The sequence below is a fragment of the Canis lupus genome, chromosome 1 (genome assembly GCF_048164855.1).
Source record: "Canis lupus baileyi chromosome 1, mCanLup2.hap1, whole genome shotgun sequence".
In the NCBI taxonomy this organism is placed as follows: Eukaryota; Metazoa; Chordata; class Mammalia; order Carnivora; family Canidae; genus Canis; species Canis lupus.
The window spans coordinates 118515283-118526310 of NC_132838.1; the positions used below are offsets into that span (position 1 = coordinate 118515283).

The 11028-nt window shown below is 48.1% G+C and overlaps 1 protein-coding gene across 4 annotated transcripts in view; it reads right to left on the reverse strand.

The window, feature by feature from the left end:
- The window catches only part of GARRE1 (granule associated Rac and RHOG effector 1), a 77126-nt gene extending 69022 nt beyond the window's left edge, over positions 1-8104 (reverse strand). The window contains exon 1 of one of the 4 annotated variants that reach the window (XM_072781614.1): positions 7997-8104. The gene's annotated coding sequence lies outside the window, so the exon portion shown is untranslated. Of the gene's footprint in view, positions 1-868; positions 1025-7996 lie in introns of those variants that run through there. The other 3 variants (XM_072781624.1, XM_072781651.1, XM_072781630.1) reach the window with 3 other exon arrangements.
- Between the last annotated feature and the right edge of the window lie 2924 nt (positions 8105-11028).

The following is an 11028-nucleotide window of genomic DNA, read 5'->3' on the forward strand; positions in this document are numbered from 1 at the left end:
TGTATAATTACAGCAGCCCCTGCCTCCAGGCTGGGAACACACACTTCAATTCTGCACAGCCAGCAAGCCTTCCCATCTCTCAGAAAGAACAGCAAGTCAGAGTCAAGGTGAGGTTGCCCATTTTTCCCCACAAACACCCCAGCAGGTCGAATATTTAAGTGAGAATATTGAAGCAGCCTCCTCCCCATTCCCACCCTTGTTCCCCAGGCAGGGAAGACGGCCCTACAGAGCAGGCCTTACCATCAGAGCTTACTACCATCCTGACTTCCAGGCTCTCCCACTTCCTCACGCCATGAGCCTTCACATACTCAGGCATTTACTGAGGTCCTACTATGTGCACGACACTGCTCCAGGCACTGGGGGTACAGGGGTGAGTGAAACAGACACAATTCCTGCTCTCCAGGAGCTTATAACCCAATGTGAGAAAAAACTCATGCCTTGACCTTGTCAGTAAGATGCTCCACAGTCCACAGAGATTTCCTGGGAACAGGCACTGACAAAGTGCAGTAGGTACGGCTTGGGAATCAGATTGACCTGGATAGGAATTCCAGTTCTCAGTAATTACCAGTTAAATTAATGGCACTTACTAACTCTACGCCTCTGTTTCTTTGAACTCTGTGCCTCGGTTTCTTCAGTACAGTGGTGAGGCTTAAATCCATAAACCACAGCCCTTGGCACACTTTGAGTCTCACTAAGAAACTGGAGTTATCTGCTCTGAAAGAGGCTGGACACTAGTCAGAGAGAAGCATTTCATCTTCTAACGAAATACTTCACACTAGCCTCCTATTAGTGTGTGTGTGGGGGGAAACCCAAACTTTTCCTCTCAAAATGCCACATAGTTACAAAATTTTTCAAAATTATTACTTACCTTCCTGCTGCTCTGGCCCTGACTCTCAAGGTCCTGGCAACAAACTAAAAGGAGGGCTGCCGGGTATCCTCCAGAGGGGAAGGAGGTCAGGGCTCCTCCCATTTCCCTGCGCACCACTCCCTCCTCTTTCAGCCCCACACTGAAGACTGGCAAGGACTAGGCTCAGGAAGGGATCACCTGGCGTTGTCAAGTACAAAGCTCCTGAAGCACAGGTATGTGGCTGCATTCTCTACCTAGACCCAGGGGTAGGCTAAGTCTTTGGGAGCCGGGGAGAGGGACAGCTCTTGCCTAGGTTACCACAGCCTGCAGCACTGGAGTCTGGGAGCCAGGCCAGCTTTCCTCTGCCTCTGCTCTCAGGCATGCACCTCCACCTCTGGGACCTGGGGGTGGGGTGGGAGAAAAGTCAGGTATTCCCAGGTTCCCCATCATAAATAACATCTCACTAGAAACTAATCCCAAAATTCTTTTTTTTTTTAAAGATTTTATTTATTTGACAGAAAGAGAGAGAAATAGCACAAGCAGGGGGAGCAACAGGCAGAGGGAGAAGGAGAAGCAGGCTCCCCATTGACAAGGAGCCTGATGTGGGGCTCAATCCCAGGACCCTGGGATCATGACCTGAGCAGAAGGCAGTCACTTAACTGACTGAACCACCCAGGTGCCCACCAAAATTATTTCTAAAATGAAAATTAGATTTTTTTCCAGGTAATATCTAGCTCTAATTCTGCACTTAAAAACTATCCCATTAAAACCAAAAGAAAACCAAACCAAACCATCCCATTAAGATTCTTTGCAAATGGGGCACCTAGGTGGTTCAGTCGGTTAAACATGTGCCTTTTGGCTCAGGTCACGATCCCAAGGTCCTGGGATGGAGCCCACACTGGGCTTCCTGCTCAGCAGGGAGTCTGCTTCTCCCTCTGCCCCTCCCCTGTTCATGCTCTCTGTCTCTCTCTCAAATAAATAAAATCTTAAAAAATTCTTTGCAGCTACCAATTTGAAAAAGCACATATCAGACAGTGACCCAGACACAAGGAACATAGTCAAAACAGTTTAAAAAAAAACAGACCATCTAGAAATGAATCCTAGAAATAGACTCAGTAAATGTAGAGACCTATATCAAAGACACTCACTGGGAGCTCTGTCTACAAGCATCAACCTGGAAGTAACCCACATGTTCCGCATTAAGGGATTCATTAAAGAATTTACACAGGAACACCTCATGGCCATTTCAAAGATCAAGGTACAGCTACCACATTTCATCAAGCCTAAGATGTCATTTATAAATCATATCATTATTTTATATATGCTAAGAAAAATTGCCACATAACGATGACCTGTCATCACACGCTATATCCCAATTTCGGGCTCCCTTCAGGCTCTTTCCTGTCTTATTTTTCTGTCTGTCTGGGGCACACATCACCCCCAAAACAAGTCCCTGTGTGCCCTTTTTTCTTCCCCTTCACTTTTTCTAGATGTTAGCCATATTTAAGCTTCACTGTTTGGATGAAACCATCTTGGGCCCCTTCGGTCCTCTTGGAGGCTGTCCTGAGCTCCTGCAGCCTCCACTGCCACTGCTTGTTGCTAGCTTTGTTTGCCGGCCCGTTCAACAAGAACTGTAAATGCACAGAGACAGGGTGGACCCCTCTTCAGATGCACGGCGGTACACAGTACAAAGCCACAACAACATCACCACCAACAAGAAAACATACCGGCCAAGAAGCGTTCCAAAGACGTCACAAATATTAACTAATTTACACTGTAACTTAACTGTAACTCTGTAACTCCAAGAGGTAGCTAGTGTTACCCCCCCCCCATTTTCAGATGGGGTAAAATGAGGTAAAGAGAGGGTGTGACTTAAGAGATTAACAATTAGTACATGGCAGAGACAGAAACCGAACACAAGAAGTCTGGATAGAATCCTTCTTAACATCTACCGCATTCCCTCTCTAAATGACTGCTACGTACATGGCAAACATTTAAAATTTTGTTTTTATTAACTTTTAGTTGAAAATATAATACACAGTGACAAGAAAAATCATACTGTACAAAAGAGTATGTGCAAGAAAAAGCTAGGTCAGTCTAAAAGCCTTGATTTCTGGGGCCTCATCCTGAAGGCAAACACTCTTTCTTTTCTATCATTCCAGAAATGTTTTTCTACACTTAGAAACCTATTTCATGTGGACCTCTCTCTCTCTCCTTTATTTTTTACACAAATGGGCCCATATACACACTCTTCTGCATCTTGCCTGTTTCACTGACTGACATTTCTCTGACGTATATCTGCACCTATACTGTTTTTATTCAATTCTAAGACACACACAGTTTCACTTTTTAACCCAAGATGGTTCCATAAAGTCAGGATCTTGTCGGGCTTGGACTTGCCAGGAAACAGGAGTCACAGAGGCTTTTAAATGCACAAATGATATTAAGTGCTAACCCTGCAACAGTGCACAGGCTGAATCACCAGGCAGCTGACATTGGATGTATCACTTCTCCTGTAATGTAAGCACCTACATCACACAGGGTTGTTGTGAAGATGAAACAAAGTAATGTATACAAAGCACTTGGCACCAAACCTGGCTGGCACAGTGAGAAGGGACTGACATCATAACTGACACATTGTTACTGCCCAATAAGTTACATATCATCATTAATTATTTCTTTAAGAGCTGGCCCCACTTTCCTCCCCAATCCCATTTCCTTCCACTTCCATATTCATAATTGTCCACCCTTTACCCTAAAACTCCTACGGTTCACAAACCTCATGCTTGCTCACCTCTATGCCTTTGTACTTGTCATGGCCCTCCTTAAAAGTCCTTTCCCCTTACTGTGGTGCTGTACTAATGCTTTCCCAGCGTACTCAGCTGAAGCCCATCCTTCTCCAGGAAATCTTCCCTGACAACAGCAGTCGGGTTCTCTGGATGAGCGCTTTGGGAAGAGTGTATCTGCCACGACTTCCCCTCTGTTTCTCAGTATTGTCAGTGCCCCCAGGAGTAAGCAGGTCCAGGGCAACTGACTCAGGCCACCCAAACTCAAAGATGACTGTGTACTAGCCAGAAGGCCAGTTACTAAGTTTATAAATACTGATGAGGTCTAATATTTACTGAGCACTTATACTAGGTGCTGGGCAGCGAAGAGGAAGGGTCTACCATTCTCCCCATTCTACAGAGAGGGAAACAAAGAGATTAGCCAGCACCCCAAGATCAGGATCTGATCCAAGCGGTCAGTCTGGATAAGGAGCTCTCAACCATTCACATTCTCTCCTTGGCAGGAAGCCATGTTCTAATCAGAAGGTATTAGGAGTGTGGAAGTAAAGCAAGGGAAAGATTCTCCTGGCTTGAGGCATCAACAGAGATGCACCCATCTGTCTGGGGGTGCAGAAGCTCACTGGAGGACTGCACACAGCTCCTCTGGCCAGGGCCTCCAGGCAGTGCTACAGACACAGCACCCAATTCTTCTCTTGGACCTGCCACCCCGATTTCCACAGACACCATCCTAATCCTCTCCTAGAAATGTAGTCTTTCTTCTGACGATACAAAATTAAGTTTAAGCATTCTGGCTACAAACACATTCCACTCATACCTTCCTGGGGTTATAGCCGGGTCATTTTAGTTGAACTTAAAGTTTTCCCTGAAATTCACCAAACTGTCTCACAAGATGTCTCTTGGTTTATATCTTTTCTATAGACCGCTCTTTTCTCATTTCATTCTCAGATGATCACTGATTCATTCAACAAATACTTGATCGTTCCCAGGACACTGTGTTCCAGGTCCTGGAGATAACAGCAACAACATTCATCAACAGGCAAGATCTCTGAAACCTGGCGGAGCTCATTAAGTGTCCCCCACTTCTAGGCATTTATGATACTTTGTGGCAATTGCTTATTTGGCCTTCTTGTTCAGGCTATACCTTCTAGCTCTGTATTTCAATTTTCCACTATAGTAACTGGCCTATACTGAGAGTACTCCATAAATGTGAGTTAACTAAACTAATGAATAAAATCACTGAGTCTCATCTCTCATCTAGGGTGGAACCAGATTATGTCTGAGGTCCCTAAGAGCAAAGACACAAAGTTTAAATCAAAGTATAGGGACAGAAAGCAAACAGCAAATACACCCCAAATCAAGAAGGAAAATGAGATGGGATAGTCATGAAGGACAAGGCCACCTTGGGAAGCAAAGAAGGGCTCCCTCAGCTGGAGAGAGGATGGCCTCGAGAACATGACCAGGGGTCAGTTGGAGATAAAGAAATGACTTGTAGCAAAGTGTGAGCTGGGGTCACTCAATGGGGACAAGGGTGAGGGGGTAAAGTGATTCTCTGCCTGGAAGTCATACACTGGATGAGTGGGAAGGAGCATGTTTTTTGGGAAAAGAGGTAGAGGAAGGAAGCGAGGCCTTGGAAAATGCTCATAGGCAGATGTGGGGAGAGAAACAACAAAGTCAAATGAAAAAGCACTGTCACAAAGTTAAGAAAATGACCACAATAGCTCCAAGTCAAGAAGGCCAACCAAGAGGAGATTGACAACAGCAAGGAAATCTGGCTCACCATGCCAAATATTTATGGTCAAGGTCAAGGGAAATGAGTAAGCAGCAGCCACTGCATCTATCAATTGGGCCTCAAGAGCAGTTTCATTAGAGATAAAGACATTTGAAGCACAACGCTTCACAAGTTCAAGCTCTCCGTGAACTTGTACTAAGAGAAAAAGCATCTTTTTTTTTTTTTTTTTTTCCTGTAATTCCAAAGTAAAGCAATTCCTTATTCAAACCAACATTCTTTGCCTACCTAGGAAGGTCATCATTTTCCACTAAGGACAAAGTTTCAAGAGGGAAAGAAAGAGAGTGGACACCCAGCCCATGTGATATACCAGCCTACCAGCTCTTAGATACAATTATTTTCCTACAGACTTGGAAGACCCACTTGACATAAAGCTTCTGGTATATTAGGCTCCAGGATTGAAACAGAATAAACATTTAGTAAGATTTCAGCAGAATCATGTGCAACTTGTTTAAAAAAAATTTTTTAAAGGATGCTTAAAACATGCTGTCTTCCAAAAATCCAGAGATAATTTTAGATTCAAAAATCTAGGCTTGCCAAGGGAATCTGAGAGCTTTTCTATCTTGGTCTCCAATGCTAACCTACGTATTCGTGTGCAAAAATAGAGGAAGATTAGAATCTCAAATGCCAGACTGAAAAGTTGCCACAACAAACCTGCACTCTTCATATGGAGTTTGTTATCTTGTCAGCAAGAAAGCAATGAAACAATAAACTGAACTTTTCACTTTAAAAAAGAAAAAAAAAAAATCTCAAACATGACCTATTTCCTAGTCTCGTAAAGGAAAATGATTAAGAAAAAAAGATCCTGCGGATGAAATTTAAAAACAGCATACACAAAACCTAAATATCAAATTTGTGAGTAGTCCCTTATAAACACATACTGAGAACTTTAGATCTAAAATATGACAAAATGGGGGATCCCTGGGTGGCTTGGCAGTTTGGCGCCTGCCTTCTGCCCAGGGTGTGATCCTGGGGTCCCAGGATGGAGTCCTGCATCAGGCTCCCTGCATGGAGCCTGCTTCTCCCTCTGCTTGTGTCTCTGCCTCTCTCTGTGTCTCTCATGAATAAATAAAATTTTTAAAAAATGAAATAAAATATGACAAAACGGCAGTCACAGCCTATTCGATAAAACTGGGTCAACTAATCATTTGGAAAATATTTCATATCTTACACCAAAATGAAACTTTAAATAGAAAGTAAGCTGGAGCACCTGGATGGCTCAGGGGTTGAGCATCTGCCTTCTGCTAGGTTGTGATCCCGAGGTCTTGGGATCCAGTCCTGCATCCAACTCCCCTGCATGGAGCCTGCTTCTCCCTCTGCCTATGTCTCTGCCTCTCTCTCTCTCTCTCTCTCTCTCTCTCTGTCTCTCACGAATAAATAAAATCTTAAAAAAGAAAAAAAATATTTAAGCTGAAAGTCAAAAAAAAAAAAAAAAAAAAACCCACCATGAAATCATGAAATGAGAAGCAAAAATGAATGGAAGTTCAACACTGGGATGGAGAAGGATTTTCCAAACATGTCAACAAAGGAAACAAATATAACCTATTTTTTTTTTTTTTTAATGAATGTTGCCTTTGACCTCATTTGTAAATTTATCCTAAAACAATCAGACAAATCCTTTGGGCAGAGGTATCTTGTGACGAACTGGAAACGGTCGACCCACAGGCCCATCCGGAGGGTCTGGTTACACCACGGTACGCCGCGGTGCCTACGAAGCCCATTAGAGTGATCACACGCTGTTAGCGCAGCGTCCGCAAACGACTGTCGCGCAGGCGAGGCCGCCGGAGGCGCGCCGTCCGCGAAAGTCCTGTCACGACACTCCGTGCGCGGCCGAGTGTGAGGAGACTGTCGCTCGTGTCGTGGGGGGCGCGGGGGGAGGGGCAGCCACATGCCGCTTCCAAACCGGGGTCCCCCCGACCCGGGCGCTCATCGGGCGGATTTTGTGAGGAGAATAACCAGAATTCTTATCGTGCCAGCCAGGCTCGCTCCTTGCCTCGCGCCGCGCGGCGCCGGAAGACACACCCCTGACCCCGCGGGCGCGGGTCCCTCGGCGCCGCCGGGCGCCCACAGACGCTCCCGCGGCCGGACCGCGCCTGCAGGCTCCGCACGGCCCCGACGGCGCGCTCCTCGGCGGCCCCGCACGGCCGGCCCGGCAGCCGCGGGGCGGCGTGAGGGCCGCGTCCCCGGCCAGTTCCCGCGGACCCCGGCCGCCCACAGGCCGCCGCGCCTCCGCGGACCAGCCGCCGGCTTCCGGGAGCGGGTGCCGGCGCCAGCCGGACCTCGCCGGGCCCCCTCCGCCGCCCCTCACGGCCCCGGCGCCCCCCGGTCCCGGGCACGAGCCCAGAGGCCCCTCCGGGCTTCCGTCCGCCCGGCCAGCGCCCCCACAGCCCGGCGTCCTCCACAGCGGACGGGCGAGGGGCGGGCGCCCGCGGCCCCGAGCCCCGAGCCCCGCAGCGGAGCGGAGCGGCGCCCCCCGCGCCCCCGCCCCCCGAGCGCGTCGGGTCGCCAGCCCCGGCCGCAGCCCACCGGCCGCCCGCCCGCCCGCGCCCGGCAGCCCCGCTCGCGCCCGCTCCTCACCTGCGACGCGCCCGGCCCCCAGCGCACCGCCCGGCCCGGCTGTGTACACCGGAAGTGACGTCTCCGGGCCGGCCCCGCCCCCGCCCCAGGCGGACGCGCGAGTGGCTGCGGCCCCGGGGCTGGAGGCGGCCCCCGCGCGCGGGCCGGGAGGGGGCGCCCTGAGCTCCGTGCCCGGGCGCCGGGAGCTCGCCGAGGGGCCGCTGCGGCGCGGGGGGAGGGGGGGAGGGGGGGCGAGGGGGCCCGACGGGCGGCCGCCCGGATCCTGCACCGCCGCGGGGCCTCTGGGCGGCCTCACGTGTTCAGTATGGAAATAGGTTCCTCGGCTCCCGAGTGCGCGCGGGGGGCCGCGTCCTGCCCGGCGCCCGGGAACCAACCGGGCGGTGAGCGCCCGCACCCCCGCGTGGCTGGATGCTCCAGCGGAAACGCAATAAAATGGTCACAAACGCCCATGATGAGAGAGCGCCAGTTGTGCCAAGTGGTAGGAAGGGAAAGTGGAAGGGGGGGTGGAGAGTCCCCTGACCTAGTGTGGGGGGGTCATCGGGGACCTCCTGGCCCCGGACGGAGAGCGGGAGCTCAGGTCCTCCGAGGGGAGAAGGAAGAAAACAACTTGCAGACGCAGAGAGGGAGGCCCGGTGAGGGCAGAAGAAACGGCAGGTGTCTGGCCTGGGAGCGTCGGGAAACTAGTAAGCTTTAGGCAGGTGGAGACTTTATCATACCTGTGGGCCTCCTGGGAGTCTTTGGGCTGCAGCTGCCGGGAAGGACTAGGGAGGGGGAGGGGGAGGCAGGACTGGATGTCGATTTTTTTTTTTTTTTACCCATGTTCATAGCAGCATTATTCATAATCGTCAAAAAGGTGGAAGCAACCCAAATGTCCACTGATGGATGAGTGGATAAGCAAAATGTGGTATATCCATGCAAAGGAATATTATTCAGCCTTAAAAAGGGGGGGGGGACATTCTGACACATGCTACAAACATATGAACCAGGAAGCATCAGGCTGAGTAGTCAGTGAGCCGGTCACAAAAGGACAAATATCCTACGATTCCACTTATATGCGATACCTGGAGTAGGCGAGTTCATAGAGAGCAGAAGCAGAAGGTAGTCGCCAGGGAGCGGGGAGAGGGGAGCATGGGGGAGTTTCTAATTAATAGGTATAGAGTTTCAGTTTGGGGAGATGTAAAGTTCTGGAGATGAACGTGGAGATGAACGTAGCGATGATGCACAAACCACATTAAAACCATACACTTAAAAACAGTTAAAATAGGGAATTGTATGCGTATTTTATTTCTAAAAAAGATTTTTTAAAAGATTTTGTTTATTCATGAGGGACGCAGAGAGAGAGAGAGAGGCAGAGACACAAGCAGGGGGAGAAGCAGGCTCCATGCAGAGAGCCCACACGTGGGACTAGATCCAGGGCCTCCAGAATCACACCCTGGGCTGCAGGCAGAGCTAAACCGCTGCCACCGGGGCTACCCTAAAAAGATTTTGTTTATTTATTCACGAGAGACACAGAGAAAGAGAGAGAGGCAGAGACATAGAGGAAGAAGCAGGCTCCATGCAGGAAGCCCGACGTGGGACTCGATCCCAGGTCTCCAGAATCACACCTGGGCAGAAGGCAGGCGCTTAACCGCTGAGCCACCCAGGGATCCCCTGTATGCATATTTTAGATAGGTGGATAGACATCTGGAGGCTATCTCAATTGCCCAAGCAAAAAGGATTCTGATTTTGACCAGGTCCTTCAAATTTTTTTAAAAGATTTTATTTGTTTATTCGAAAGAGAAAGAGAACACAAGCAAGGTGAGGGGAGAAGGAGAAGCAGACTCCCCACTTAGCAGGGAGCCTGATGTGGGGCCTGATCCCAGGACCCCGAGATCATGACCTGAGCTGAAGGCAGATGCCCAACTGATTGAGCCACCCCAGGCGCCCCAGGCCTTCAAAATTTTGTTGTCATTATTCTTGAACTTCTGTTAGAAAAAAGTTTCAGTATCACTTGAATTTTATTAACAAACTACATACAAGCATACTTCATTTTAATATGCTTCCTTTTATTGCAATTTGCAAAAACATCATTTTTTACAAATCGAAGGTTTGTGGCAACCCTGTGTCAAGCAAGTCTATTGGTGCCATTCTTCCAACAGCATTTGCTCTCTGTACACATTTTGGTCAATTCTCCCAATATTTCAAACTTTTTCATTATTATTTTATTTGTTAATGGTAATCCATGATCAGTGACTGTGACTACATGAAAGCTCAGATGATGGTTAGCATTTTTCAGCAGTAAAGTTTGGGTTTGGTTTGTTTTGTCTTTGAGAGAGAGAGAGCAGGTGGGGAGGGGCAGAGGGAGGAGGAGAGAGGGAGAATCTTAAGCTGGCTCCATGCCCACAACCTGAGACCAGGATCTGAGCCGAAATCAAGAGTTGGATACTTAACTGATCCACCTACGTGCCCTGGGACAAAGTATTTTTAAATTAAGGTATGTACATTGTTTTCCTAGATATAATGCTACGGCACACTTAATAGACTATCATCTTGTGTAAACATAACTTTTATATACACTGGACCAAACAAAAAATTCATTTGATTCCCTTTATTCCAATATTAGGCTTATTCCAGTGGTCTGGAACCAAATCTGTAATATGGCCAGGTATGCCCATATATCCACCACACTGCTCAAATACTATTTATATCATGAAACAGAAATAAACATTTATTTATTTATTTATTTATTTATTTATTTATTTATTTATAGAAATAAGCAATTTTTTAAAATTGAAAAGAGAACAGTCTATATAGAAGTTCTTTTTTAGGGATCCCTGGGTGGCGCAGCGGTTTGGCGCCTGCCTTTGGCCCAGGGCATGATCCTGGAGACCCGGGATCGAATCCCACATCGGGCTCCCGGGGCATGGAGCCTGCTTCTCCCTCTGCCTGTGTCTCTGCCTCTCTCTCTCTCTCTGTGACTATCATAAATAAATAAAAAAAATTAAAAAAAAAAAAAGAAGTTCTTTTTTAAAAAAATTTATTTATTTATGAGA